Raw genomic sequence first — 14715 nt, forward strand, 5'->3', positions numbered from 1 at the left:
TTTTGTTAACTGACACCTATGGGACTTGGAGTGTGTCACTTGATCAAATATTCCAGTTGATCAAGAGGTCCATGCAATCAGTGTGGAAAAGCACAATAAGTAATAGGAACATAATGCAGGGGGTATACGCATCACTGTTATAAATCAGTTAAGTAACGATGTAACTTTGCCTTAAATAAATCTTCCCATCAGAGAGTCTTCTCACTCATACCTTCAATTGACTATTCCCACAACACAGAGACCTGATAATACAATAAACTTCTGGTATTTCCGGTATATTAGTTTTGCAGGTTTATTGAGAGTTCTGGTTCATAAGGCACCAGTTAAACAAGGTTTGCTGTATTGGGCTCTAGGTTATCAACTACTGTCAACTTGTGGGTGGAGTAGGGTACTGTCACCAAACCTCCTCTCTTTACTGAGTCCACAAGCTTTACCTAACTATTGATTGTGGAGGATGGACCACCACTGAATCTTTACAAGAGAAACACATTACATAACTTGAGGCAGTTTATAGCATTATTACAGCAGGTACAAGTTACATGGATGAATTAGGCATAATTACTTAAGGCCATCAGGAGCCAGAGTAAGGCATCTGTCTCTATAAGGACCTCATGCAAATCCTCCACCTAAAGATTTTATGACATTATTGGATTGGGTGGAGATTGGTGCAACTATAGCATTTACTCTTTCAGAATCATTACCATATGTAGTAATGTCAAGGGTGATACTCCAGTGTAGTATTGAATGAATGATGCACTGCTAGCAAAGCCATCCTTTAAATGAAATGCCAATTAAGACAGCACATACCTATCTCAATGGATGCTAAAGATCTCATGACATTACTATAAAGAAGAGCAGGGAAACTATCTCTGGCCAATAAACACTGTCATATCAGCGACGAGACAAAACAGATTATTGGTCTTTGCTGTTTGAGGAATCTTGCAGTGTATAGATCAACTCCCATGTTTTCTCATTTACAACAGTGGACACAATTTAAATGTACTTTATCAGCTGTTTAAAAAATCTTTGAAATTTCTCAACTTCATAGAGAGACAACATATAAATGTGGATTTTTTTTCTTCTTTTTTTTATTGATACCCAATTGGCCTCTTTCAGAATGTACTGAGGAAGGGTCTCTGGACCTGAAATGTTGACTCTGATTTCTCTTAATAAACAGTACCAGACCTGCTGTGTTTTTCCAGCAATTTCTGCTTTTGTCTGGGCTTGCACAATATTTTGGTAGCTCCCATTTTCCTGGGGCTGGGCCTCAAATAACCAGATCCGCAAAATTAAATTCAGCAAGTTTCCCCAGCAGAACCTGAGCTCACAAGCTAGGAGCTTTTAGTTCAATCCCAGAGTCACTAGAGTATAGTGCTATTACAGAAACACCTCAAAATGGGCAGCAAGCTTAAAGACCAGTAAAAAAGACTTCCAAGTTGACAACACCTCAGGCTAATTTCCATCTCTGAGAGTGGGCAAAATTGGGATTTAAAATTACAAAAAAACTTGTCCAACTTGGGCTTTCTTTGAATGATTAATCGCCACCACTCTAAAGTCAGGTTTAAAGATAAGTAAGCCAGTGATTAATTCAAGGTCTTGCCAAAGGTCTGTTTGTAGATGTAGATTTAATTATGTTTTTTTTTTCTGAGATCATTTCATATAGTCCCTCCACTTTCTGCTTTTGAGAAAGGTGATATTTAAACAACTGAGGTATTGCTGAGAGACAGGAACCTCTGCCCAAACATCATTACAGAGTTTTTAGAAGGCTAGATAATTAAATTGCACAATGCTCAAAGAAGCCTTTTATCCCGTTGTACCCAAATTAACTCCTTGAAGATAGATGTACCTTCTAGTGCTATAAACAAGAAGAGATTAACCGATTCTTTGATAAGTTAACCAGAAGCAAAACAGCTGAATTACATAACAACAGTGAATATAATCAGCATGAACTAATTTGGTGTTTTGAGGGCCACAAGAAATGAATCAATTAAACAGTGCTGAAGTCCAGTGCTCCAGAATTAACCGTGCCCCTAGCTAAACTGTTCCAGTATAGCTGCAACACTGCTATATCAATCCGATAATGCGGAAAATTGGCCAGGTATATCTTGCATAACAAAAGCACAACAATTTCAGCCTGACCATTTATTGTCCTATTTGTCTACTCTCAATGATTAGCAAAAATATGGATAGGATAATAAACAGTCTTATCAAATGGTACTCACTCAATAATAATCTGTTAACCAATGCTCAGTTTGTGTTCTGTCGGGGGCCATTGAGCTCCTGACCACATTACAGCCTTGGTTCAAACATGGATAAAAGCGCTGACCTCCAGAGGTGACATAAGAGTGATAGCCCTTGACATGAATGCTGCGTTTGACCAAGTGTGATATCAAGGACCCCTAGCAACACTGGAATCACGGGCAAATCTTTGCTGGTTGGAGTCATATCTGGCAGATAGGAAGATGGTTGTGTTTTTGGAGATCAATTATGCCAGCTCCAGGTACTTATGCAAGAGTTCTTTGGATAGAATTTTTAATAAACCAATTCAGATATGTGATAACTCATCTCTGAAACAGGCAGGACTTGAACGCAGACCTTCCAGGCCAACAGCAAGGACACTACCACTGCACCACAAAAACTGAGATATTCAGGGTAGTATCTTCAGCCCAACCATTTCCTGCTGCATCATCAATGACCTACCCTTCAATATAAGGTTAGAAGTGGGGTTATTGTCAATGATTGCACACTGTGCAGCACTGTTCATGACTCTTCAGATACTGAATAATACTCCTCAGATACTGTGTTCAAAGGCAGCAAGATCTGGGCAACATTAAGGCTTGGGCTGATAAGTGAGAAGCAATATTTGTACCAAACATATTCTAGGCAATGAACATTTCCATCAGAGAGAGTCTAACCCTCACTCCTTGACATTCAATGACATCATCTTCATGGAGAGCGTCTGCTTAGCTCAGACAGCTGGATAGGAGTGGGGCAATCAGATTGGTTCCAATAGCACAGACAATGACCTATCGTATTCTCATTAAGCTGGATTCAAGACTTGTCTCCCTGTTGACCTATCAATAATGAAAAAAATCTTTTAGCTGGTGGCCCCAAGAACCTTCCATTCCTTGAATCCGCTACTATTTACATATCGGGCCTCTTCTTCTGATTCCTCAATATCCCATCACCACTGTCTATAAGGCACAAGTCAGAACTGTGGGTGAATAATCTCTCCTTGCCTGAGTTAATGCACTCCAAATATCCCAAGAAGTTCCAAACTATCTCGGACAAAGCATCTACTTTATTATCCATAACATTCACTCTCGTTATCACTGATGCAGTGAAAGCAGTGTGGACCACCTAAATGTAATCCTCCAAGATTCCTTCAATAACACTTCTGAGCCCTAGACCACTTACAGCTAAAAAGATAAAGGTAGCAGATACATGGGAACATCACACCTTCCACATCCCTGCCAAGCCATTCACCATCCTGATTTGAAAATATATCACCGTTCTTCTACTGTCACTGGGTCAAAACCCTTGAATTTCCTCCCTAACAGTGTTCTGGTGCCATTATATCCAAAGAATTGCAGCAATTTAAAAATGAGGCTCATCACCATCACCTCCTCCATAGCAGTTAGGGATGGGTAATTAATGCTGGCCATGCCCACATTCTGCATGGAATTGGCCCAAACATTCTGATGGTCAGATTATTGTTTGCAAGATTGGAATTACCTGTCAGGGCCATGAGGAAGACCCAATGCAGCTAACTGCAAGGGAAGTACCCTGGGAAATTGAAACTTTAATGGGCAATTAACCTGCATCTGGAACCTTTAGAAAAAAGACCGTTAAAATGGGAAAGTTTGGAAGTTTCAACTCACTTCAGGTGACTAGTTTCTCCATGATGGGTTAAAGGATTGAAAACCTGTCCAAACAGCTAAATAATAACTAACTGACCCTCCAGATCACTGCTGATGCCCCTCCATCTCCCACCAACATCACCAAAAGTATGCCCTTAATCCCTGACACACCCCAGACCTGACAATACCCACATGTAACCAAACCTGCCAGCCCCAACAGCGACCCCCCCTCCACTGAACCGAACCCCACCCTAACCCAACACATTGCCCCAAATCTGAACCCCACCAACTTACTCTATCTGGCATGCTACCCACTTCATCCACCTGTTGCCCTCAACCTCTCACCGACTCCTACCAAAGAAAACCACACACACAAAAAAAAAGATATTTGGGCAGGTATATGGATAGGAAAGGTTCAGAGGGCTATGGGCCAAGTGCAGGCAACTGGGACCAGTTCAGAAATCTGGTCACTTTGGACAAGTTTCCATGCTGTATGACTCTACCTCAGGGATGGGGAACCTGCAGCCTTAAGGCCGCATATGGCCTTCTAGGTCATTGTGTGTGGCCTTTCGAATGAATCCAAATTTTGCAGAACAAATCTTTTATTTTTTATTAATATGTCTTTTTTGCACTTTATTATTTTTATTTTAATCTTAAAATGAATGTATTTAAACTACCAGAGAGTAAAAAAAAATTCAACGAAGTAATCCTCACAGACTGACCACCGCAATTAAAAAAATGTGAATTTTGAAGAATATATAATTGAAGTTTCTTGGATGCGGCCTTATTAGATTACAACTAACATACTGCAGCCTTCCAACATGAAAAGGTTCCCCACCTCTGCTCTATGTCCTTACCACACTATACCCACCTACCTCTCACCTTACCTGCTCACTCATTGTACATACTAACCTCTTCAGTGTAGCTTTCAACAGGTCTACTGGATATTTCAGCTTCCAAATATAGTACTTAGTGCCTTAAAAGGGGGGCAAAGTGTCTCTACAACAATCTCAGCTGCTGGGGGTTGAGGTTTAATGGAAAAGTCTGTAACACTGCAGGTGCTGTAGTCAGAATTTCTGGGCCATTATAACAATGGAATGCATTATTTTGCAGCAGAAGCCGCTATCAGTGGTAAACGGCTGCACAAAATCAAGTATGACTGATGAGTTTGTGTTTGGTACATTACAGTTCGAAACAAACTGAAGGTAGCTTTTAGGGTCAAGTACTGAACGGTAGCATTAATTTGAATGTCACCATTGACAGTGGCCACTGAATGAATTCTTGAAGCACAGACATAGCAGTATGGGCATGAGATCGAGGTGTTGGAGCAGCCTAATATATATTAATATTTGTGTGCAAATGTTCATCAGCAAATGACTGACAAGGATGTTAGTGGGAGGTAGAGCCTGTTGCTTGTTACCTGAAGGGGTTCACAACAAACTGATTGCCCCGTGTCTCTGTACTCCTGGTTGCCATGCTAACGGTGGAGAGTTTTGTTTGTAATCCATTTATTGTTCCAGTTCATGTCTAAAAAGATGGAGAAAGGTATCAGACTGCCATCTCCTGCACAGACTAGGGATAACGAACAGAGGAGAAATCTTTCTCAGGATCAGAGAATCAGCAACTGATTAGAGCACAGAAAGGACAATTCAGCATTAGTGTCCTTACCAGCTCACTCGAAGAACAACAGACCTCGCATCGTTCAACTGCCTTTTCTCTGAGAGTGTGGTGGAGGTTGATTCACTCAAGTAATTAGCATCTGGAATGTACTGTCTGAGAGTGTGGAAGAGGCAGGTTCGCTGAAGAGGATCAAAAAGCAGTCAGAGGATTATTTGGTGCAAGAATATTTAGACAACTTCAGAGAAAAGGCAGTTGAGTACATTCCAGAGTGAACTACCTCCACCACACTCTCAGACTATACCTTTCAGACACTAACCATTTGAGTGAACTACCTCCCCCACACTCTCCAACAGCAATTCTAGACCGTAAACACTTGAATGAACTACCTACCCCACACCCTTAGGCTGTACATTCCAGACCCTAACCATTCACTGAGTGAAAAACAATGTCTTTGTTTCACCTTTTGGCTATACCCTTAAAATATGATCTTTGGATGTCAACCCCTCCTTTCCCTCCTATCATCGCATGTAAAATGCCCCCTGTCTGCCAGGTAAAAAAAAATCCATGATTAGGGTTAAATTGGAAGAATTTAATTGGAATAACCTGAAAGTCTGTGGCAGAAGAGAATTTTTTTGTGCTCCTGTGCCTTATTACTATCCATTCAGTTTGCTCAATGGACAGGATACTGATCTTAATCAAGGATCATTACAGGAAGATGGCTTATGGCTAACTCCAAGAGTTAAATCACTTTCAATAATAGACAGAATTTCTGGTGCTCGAGTGGGGCAAAGATAAAGAAATGAAAGTGTTCTTTATTTCCAAATTCTTTTATAATTTCATTTTCTTCCAAACCTTGTGTCTGTTTCAATTCTTTAAGTAGTTTCATCTCTTGGTCTTTCCCATGAGCTACAATGTCTGTGAAAGAACCATAAGCCAGAGGAACAAAATTGAGCAAAGGACAACAAAATAAAGCAATAACCATGGCTTCACATTGTGTACCTCATATTCTCATACAAATCAGTATTAAGACAGACATAAATTAACATGTATTGTGTTCTATCATACAGTCGGCATGATGCTATATTTCTAAGGGACACAATATACCACTGCGCCTTGACTGGCAAACTCATGATATCATAGCATGTGACCTGAGAGTATGACAACTGTATACTCCATCTCAACAAGGATCACTTGAAGCATGACACATTATTGAAAGTGTTTTCTCTGAGTAACTTAGACCATAAGACTATAAGACATAGGAGTGGAAGTAAGGCCATTCGGCCCATTGAGTCCACTCCGCCATTCATGGCTGATGGGCATTTCAACGCCACTTACCTGCACTCTCCCCATATCCCTTAATTCCTTGCGAGATTAAGAATTTATCAATCTCTGTCTTGAAGACATTTAATGCCCCGGTCTCCACTGCACTCCAAGTCAATAAGTTCCACAGGTCCACCCCTCTCTGACTGAAGAAATGTCTCCTCATTTCCATTCTAAATTGACCCCTGAAGTTAGGCTAATCGGCTTATTAGTATGTCAGCCCAAACACTGATGTGCTTGTGAATATAACCATTCTGTATAAAAGTTAGTTGTAATAAATATAAATTGACTTATTTAATGCCTGTTATGACATGGGGTAAAGTCTCCTAATTAATTTAAAATCAGCAACACAGAATAGACTTCTCCTGTGCACTAATCTGTGAACATTCAATAGACCAAGAACTAGTTAAAGTAAAAATTACCAACTTTATTTCTAAAAGCATAACAGAGAATAATTAACTAACAACTATTTACAATTCCTTCCTCTAATCTATCTTTTATCTTCCCTTCTATAATACTAGTCTGATAAAACTCCCAAATAAGATTTACAAAACTACACCTCTTATCTCAAAGCCAGGCAGCTTTCAGTTTTCTCTGAATTCTCGTCTTCTTCTTGGGGATTCTGTTTCACAGGTACAGTTACCTGATCAATAAAGGTACCTTTTAAGAGAGCTATTTTTCAGGCAGTCTTTTTACAAGCTGGTGGCTTGGTAGATCAACTCTCAACTGTTCAATTTTCCACAGGCTTATATCCCAGAGCATCAGATTGTGTCATTGGCTTTAAGATTGTCAATGTACTCAATTAAAACTTGATTGGAATTTGGTATTTTTGAATCTGTTATGATGTTTCTAGGCAACCAGCTAATCGAGTTGTTCAACCAAATGTTACATTATATATATTTTTCTCAGAATACTTGGTTCTGTCAGGTAGCCCTGTGCTTTTAACTCACTTAAAGGTACAGTACACCCACATCTTCATATCAATGCCATAATACCTACATCCAGTTATTTTTACGAAAGATAACATTAGTGTTGCCACATCAGATATAATGCCTAGTTGAACATAAAACTACATCAACAGGCAACTGACATTTCAAGTGAAAAGGTAAATTTCACTTAGACTAGTCAATGCTATAAAGATATCTCTTCTGCAACAACTAGTGCCCACAGATACTTGCACTTCCAAAGTCCCCTAACTCAACTTTGGGTACCTAGTAAGTCTCGTTTTCCTGCTCAACCACCAGCAACCATATTCCATTCAAACTCCCCAGACAGTTTTCACTCATGTTAAATATGTAGTTGGCCCTAAGAAAATGAAACAACAGCAGCAACATTGTTCAGTTCTCAATCACTGCTCGAACTACATCTTCAGCTTTCTCTATTACACACTCTACTGCACACACGCTTATCTTGTTGTAAATGTACTTTCAGGTCCTGTCCTCTGTTTCAGCTCTCCTTTGCATCTGGGCTATACAGTTTTCATATACTAACTTCTGTCGTGTTGGCATTGCTTTCACAGAGAGTTGCCAGATCACATGGACAAGTATTGCTCATCATTCACAGATATTACAATGAATCTCTTTACGATAACGCGCACCTTTAAAAGTGCTTTTCAAGCATCATGAAACTAATTCCAGCCTCCACAGACATTTTAAAAAACATTCCTTACTGCACTGCTCCCAGATTGGACGCTATCCGACTCCATTTCTCTCCTAAAGTGGTACACTTGTTTGAGTGCAAAATAACCCAACATTCTACATGTCAGAACTTTGTGATAAAACTCTTTCCTACTGCTTCATTAGTTACATTTAGAACAATTTGCTTCTGACCTAGCTTTAGTGTAACACAGCTCTTCTCTACTTTGAATTGGAATAAAAGGCTACACCACTGATTGCTCTTGGGAGAAAACTGGCTCTCTACGATATTAATAAAATATATTATGTTTCATAAGAGTCTTTACTGCTGTGATATTAAACATAAGACATAGCATTAAATATAAAATAGTGAAAATGGGAATTTAATTGAAAATAAAAAGTTTAAATTCCAACAGTACGAGGGAAGACGAATAATTTAGATCTGTGCAATCATTTTTAAAAATGTCGACATCTTTTTTAGGTCAAATTCCAAGGCCATTGAGCATGTGAAGGTGGAAACAGCTTGGTCTCCAGAGTGAACTCTGCCCAGGGCGTGCATCATGCTGCATTCCATGTGTTGTACGTAAACCCTCAATGTTGTCGAGGATGGAGCTGCATGATTTTGATCCAATGACACTGAAGGAGCAATGACATATTGCCAAGGTAATTTTAATTTTAATGATCTATAATGATTTTTAATCCATAATCCTGCAGGCCCTTCAGTCCAACTTATCATGTAGACCATAATCCCAAACTAGAGCTGAAAATGTGTTGCTGGTTAAAGCACAGCAGGTTAGGCAGCATCCAAGGAACAGGAAATTCAACATTTTGGGCCAGAGCCCTTCATCAGGAATGAGGAGAGGGTGCCAGGCAGGCTAAGATAAAAGGTAGGGAGGAGGGACTTGGGGGAGGGGCGATGGAGATGTGATAGGTGGAAGGAGGTCAAGGTGAGGGTGATAGGCCGGAGTGGGGTGGTGGGGGGGGGGGGGGGGGGGGGGGCGAAGAGGTCAGGAAGAGGATTGCAGGTTAGGAGGGCGGTGCTGAGTTCAAGGGAATCAACTGAGACAAGGTGGAGGGAGGGGAAATGAGGAAACTGGAGAAATCTGAGTTCATCCCTTGTGGCTGGAGGGTTCCCAGGCGGAAGATGAGGCGCTCTTCCTCCAACTGTCGTGTTGTTATGGTCTTCGGTGGAGTGGGAGGGAGAGTTAAAGTGTTGAGCTACGGGGTGGTTGGGTTGGTTGGTTCGGGCGTCCCAGAGGTGTTCCCTGAAGCATTCTGCAAGTAGGCAGCCTGTCTCCCCAATATAGAGGAGGCCACATCAGGTGCAGCGGATGCAATAGACGATGTGTGTGGAGGTGCAGTTGGGCTTGTCACTCTGCAGTGCTCTCACCTGACCGTGGATCTGTCAGAGCTGAGTTGTGGATGTGGAGCAATGATGAGGTGCTATACCACCTGAGACTCTATTCCCCCTTCTTAGAAGTCAGCGATGCTCCATCAGTTGCTGCCCTGCAGCAGAAATAAACTGAGAATGAAAGACAATATCATGATTCGAGATAACTTCAGAAAGAGCCACTTTCAATAAACATGAATGGGAGATGGCAGCGAACACTTGAAAAGTGAGAAAGCTGCTTCCCCAAATGCTGAAAGTCTTCAAAGTGAAAATTCATCAATGATTTGATTTGATTTATTATTGTTACGTGATGAGAGGGACAGTGAAAAGTTTTGTTTTATGAGCAGTACAGGCGGATCATACCATACAAAGATCATAGCGTAACAGAGCAAGGAACACAAGTACAAATGCTGAAATGTTCCCCAGTTTCCAACCATGACTATCCATGTCCCATCTGTTTCTCCATCTCTCTTTACAAGGCAGCCTTTACTGTGCACCCACCTGGAAATCCTGGACATGTTCCCCATCCTAGCGTCACCCATTGGCCTGCACTGATTCAGGGCCAACTCCAACATTGTCACCTCTCTCAGGATGAAAATGACTATGTTTGATCGACTACCTCCAGCCCTGGACTCCTTTTGGGTTTTATGTTATTTTTAATCATTTGATGTGGACATCACTGACTATTTATTGCCTAACTGCTCAGATAACAGTTAAGAGTCAACTGTTTTGTGGGACTGGAGTCACACGCGTGCCAGGCCAGGCAACAATCTGTAGGTTTTTACAGCAATGGTTACATGGTCCCATTAGGCTAGCCTTTAGCACCAGATATTTCACTGAATTCAAATTTCACCATTTGCCTTGAAGGGATTCAAACCCATAGGCCCAGAGTATTAGCCTGGAGTTCTGAATTACTAGCTCAGTGGCATTACCAGAGCACTACTGCCTCACACGATCTGTTCTGCAATTAAAAAAAAATAAGTTTGTTAAGCAGAAATCTGCTTTCAAGTGTGCTGTCAACATATTCTGTGCTGTTGATTAATAATTTGCAATGGTCCTTGCTAACCAGCATGTGGTGCAGTTGAAAATGTTCCAATCTCTCCAAGGCAAAGCATAAGAGGTCATTAAGCTATTCAGGCATTTCAGTCACCACTTTCACGTAACCTGACGTTTGTGATGCAGGCTTTGTCTCCAGCAAGCCAACAAGTATTTTACCTGACGTGACAATACTTATGTTATCCCTTGTAACATGAGAAACATGGCACAGATAATGTGATATTGAAAGATCCAACAAACATTTATTACAGCTAGTTATTACGTAGAAATATTACAGTTCTCAAACACTGCAGAGTATGAGATGACATGAAGCTCTTAAATTCCACAGAGTACATGTTTCTTGTAGCATGTCACATTTCTAGTGATCTGAGGGTAAGATGACATATGAATATTATTATGTTGGAGAGTGTTCAGAAGTGATTGACCAGGATGTTGCTGGGTAATGGAAGATTTGAGTTTGTGTGGCCCAACAAGCCCACATCGAACCTCCAAAGAGTAACTCACCCAGACCCATTCCCCTATCCTACACATCCCTGAACATTATGGCCAATTTGCATGCCCAATTCACCTAACCTGCACATCTTTGGATTATGGGAGGAAACCAGAGCACCTAAAGGAAACCCATGGAGACTTGGTACGAATGTGCAAACTCCACACAGACAGTTGCCCGAGGCTGGAATTGAACCCGGGTCCCTAGCTCTGTGAGGCAGCAGTGCTAACCACTGAGCCACCGTGCCACCCTGTGCATAAAGATAATGGTAGTTGTCATTTCCTTCGGATGGGGGATTTCAAATCTAGGAGACATATTTTTAAGGTGGGAAGAGAAAAATTTAAAAAAGATATGGAGGCAACTTTTTCACACAGAAGTTGTTTCACATATGGAATGAGCCACCTGAGGAAGTGGTGGATATGGCTACAATTACAATGTTTAAAATGTGTTGGATAAGTCTATGAGTAGGAAATGTTTGGAGGGATATGGAGCAGGAGCAGGCAGGTGGAACTAGTTTGGCTTCGGATTATATTCAGCATGGCCTGGCTGGACTGAAGGGACTGTTTCCATGCTGTATGACTCTATGACTCTCTGAACCCTCAGGACACGCTATGGTACAGTGATAACATCACGAGCATGTCTCTTAAAAGCACACTGTCAGATTGATCATGAGATATGTCATAACATGCTGATAATTGTACCCTTCATCCCTTGTGAGTTCATCTTCCCCTTGCCTGTCCCTGTCAAATTTGTTAGTGTCAGCCAGTGGGGCTGCCTCACTTGGTCACTTGGACTGGACTTGTTGGTCCGGTCAGATTTCCCCATTCAACATTTAACAACAAGCCAGACTGAATATAACAGACTTACCATGAGCTGATCAGCATGGAAAGGTTGCACCCTTAACACAGAAAGCATTTGTGCAAGGCTTATGAAGGAAATGAGTAACTGGAGAAGCGTGTATTCAACAGAGCTTGTGGAAAGGAGATTATTCCAAGTGTACAAACCTCAGATATATAGGTTTGTGTACATATGCATTTCCTATTTTTGGCTGACAAGATTGAATCTGTATACATCATTTGGTGTATCGATGAGCATTAATGACATTCTAATGAGGACAAAACAGGTTCCTGAGGATGAACAACAGGAAAGACGACCAGACTGAATGCTTCTGAGAACTTAGTGGCAAATTAGAATGCTGTATTTTTGCCTCCCAATTAATCAATCACCCCACATGTCCTTCTAAAAACTTCATGTGGGCCTGGAAAATTTTGCTCTTTATTTATCTCTCTTACCCTTTATATAGATGTATCTCTGTTGTTTGCTCTATTCCTTTGATGCATGTCTCTATCTTTCTCCCTCTACCTGTGGCTAGCTCTCTATATTTCTCTGTTGCCTGTCTAACTCATCCTTTGCCTGCTTTGCTGTCTATTCCTACCTACATTTCTCTTCATTCCCTGGATGGAAAGTTATGGAAATAACTGAGGTCAGAAGATGATTCATGAAGACAGATTCTTACAGGCTTTCACAAACCTTGTCCTTTGAACTCTTGGTGGTTCAGGCTATTTTCAGGAGAGCTTTCATCTAAAGTTGTCCTGGGTGGTGAACCGTAATCTCCTTGATTTACTAAATGCCAAATATTCTACAGGGCATAACCCTCTGTGGGAGTTGGGGCTAGGTCAGACAGTTACATGAGAAAGCTTGCCTTGCATTCCTCTGTGAACATCAGCCTGGAATCCAATCTGTGTTCAAAGAATGATATTAAATTGCTCAAACTTTAGCCTCACAGTTTCAGATGTCTTCTGAACTGCTGCCTATGGGATTGCAGCCTCTTATCTACATGGACACATCCTCAGAGTACTTCATTAAAAGTAACTTAGCAATGCTCCATTACTGTTAATGCTCATTTTAATGAGCATTAATTCTCCAATTCAAATGAAAAATAACTATTAGCCAGATGTCTGCCTGAAATCTTCTTCATGGGACATGCACATCATCCATTTCAGAAATGGAATAAGTCACCTGGAATGGTGCAATAGAGAAGAAATTAAAATAAGATGTAGTCTGTTTTGATTTTCTAAGCCATGCTCTCTCCTTGCCCTCTGAGAGTGTTGTCATTGACTCAGATGTATGTTTATCACATTTCTGGTGTCTCATTCTATGGGCTATTGTCAGATGCAGGCTTCTGGATGAATGTCACAGGTCATGTGACCAGTGGGGTACAACTCAATTAATTATAACGCAGCATCTATAAGAAAGAAAGGCATGGTTACAGCATGTATCGCAGCAACAGGGCATTTTCACTATCAGATGTTATTGCTGTTTCGACATGGTCAATATAGGCAGCAACTGACAAACAGCACTCAGATACATGACCAGAATATCTGCTCTTCATGATGTTTGGTCATAGAATCTCTCCAAATTTGAAAGCAAGCCCTTTGGCCTATCAAGTTCACACCGTCCCTCTGATTAGCATCCTACCCATACCCAAACCCATCCCCATAATCCTGCTTTTCCAATGACTAATCCACCTAGCCTGCACAATCCAACACACTATGGGCATTTAACATGGCCAATCCACCTAAGCTGCATGACTTTGGACTGTGGGAGGGAACTGGAACACCCAGAGGAAACCCACACAGGGGAGAAGATGCAAACTCCATAGAGACAATGACCTATGGCAGGAATCAAACTTGGGTCCTTTGTGCTGTGAAGCAACACTGCTTAACTACTGACCCACCTTGCCACCCTATTGAATTGAATTTTTGACATATAAACATTGACCAAGAAGCCAGGATGACATTGCTTGTTAATTTTTTTCAGGTAGGACTCTGGGATCATTTCTGTCTATCTGAGAGGAAAACACATTTAGAATGCCATTCAAAAGACAGTATCACTGACTGAGCAGCACTCTCTCAGGACTGCATCATATGTTCATACGTCAGGACTTTACTTAGGACCTGTCACAGAACTTGTACCCACAACATTTGACTCAGAGGTGATGGAGTCCTCATAAATCCTTAAGCTGAATCTTAATCATTAACACATTCTGTCACATTCTGGTAAAAATCCAACTGTTTCACTGAACCACTCAATCTGACAAAATGAGACTTCAGTCACACTATTGCCCCCCACTTACAATTTCTGTTTCATACCCCCATCCTGCCCTCATTACCATTGGCCTCAGGTCCCTGAGGGTAGAGTCATAGTCATTGAGGATAGAGTCATACGACATGGCAACAGACCTTTCGGTCCAACCAATCCATGCTGACGATGTCCCCAAACTAAACTTGCCCCACCTGCCTGCATTTGCCCCACATCCCTCCAAATTTCTCTAATTCATGTTTT

Source organism: Hemiscyllium ocellatum, chromosome 13, assembly GCF_020745735.1.
Source record: "Hemiscyllium ocellatum isolate sHemOce1 chromosome 13, sHemOce1.pat.X.cur, whole genome shotgun sequence".
NCBI classification, from domain to species: Eukaryota; Metazoa; Chordata; class Chondrichthyes; order Orectolobiformes; family Hemiscylliidae; genus Hemiscyllium; species Hemiscyllium ocellatum.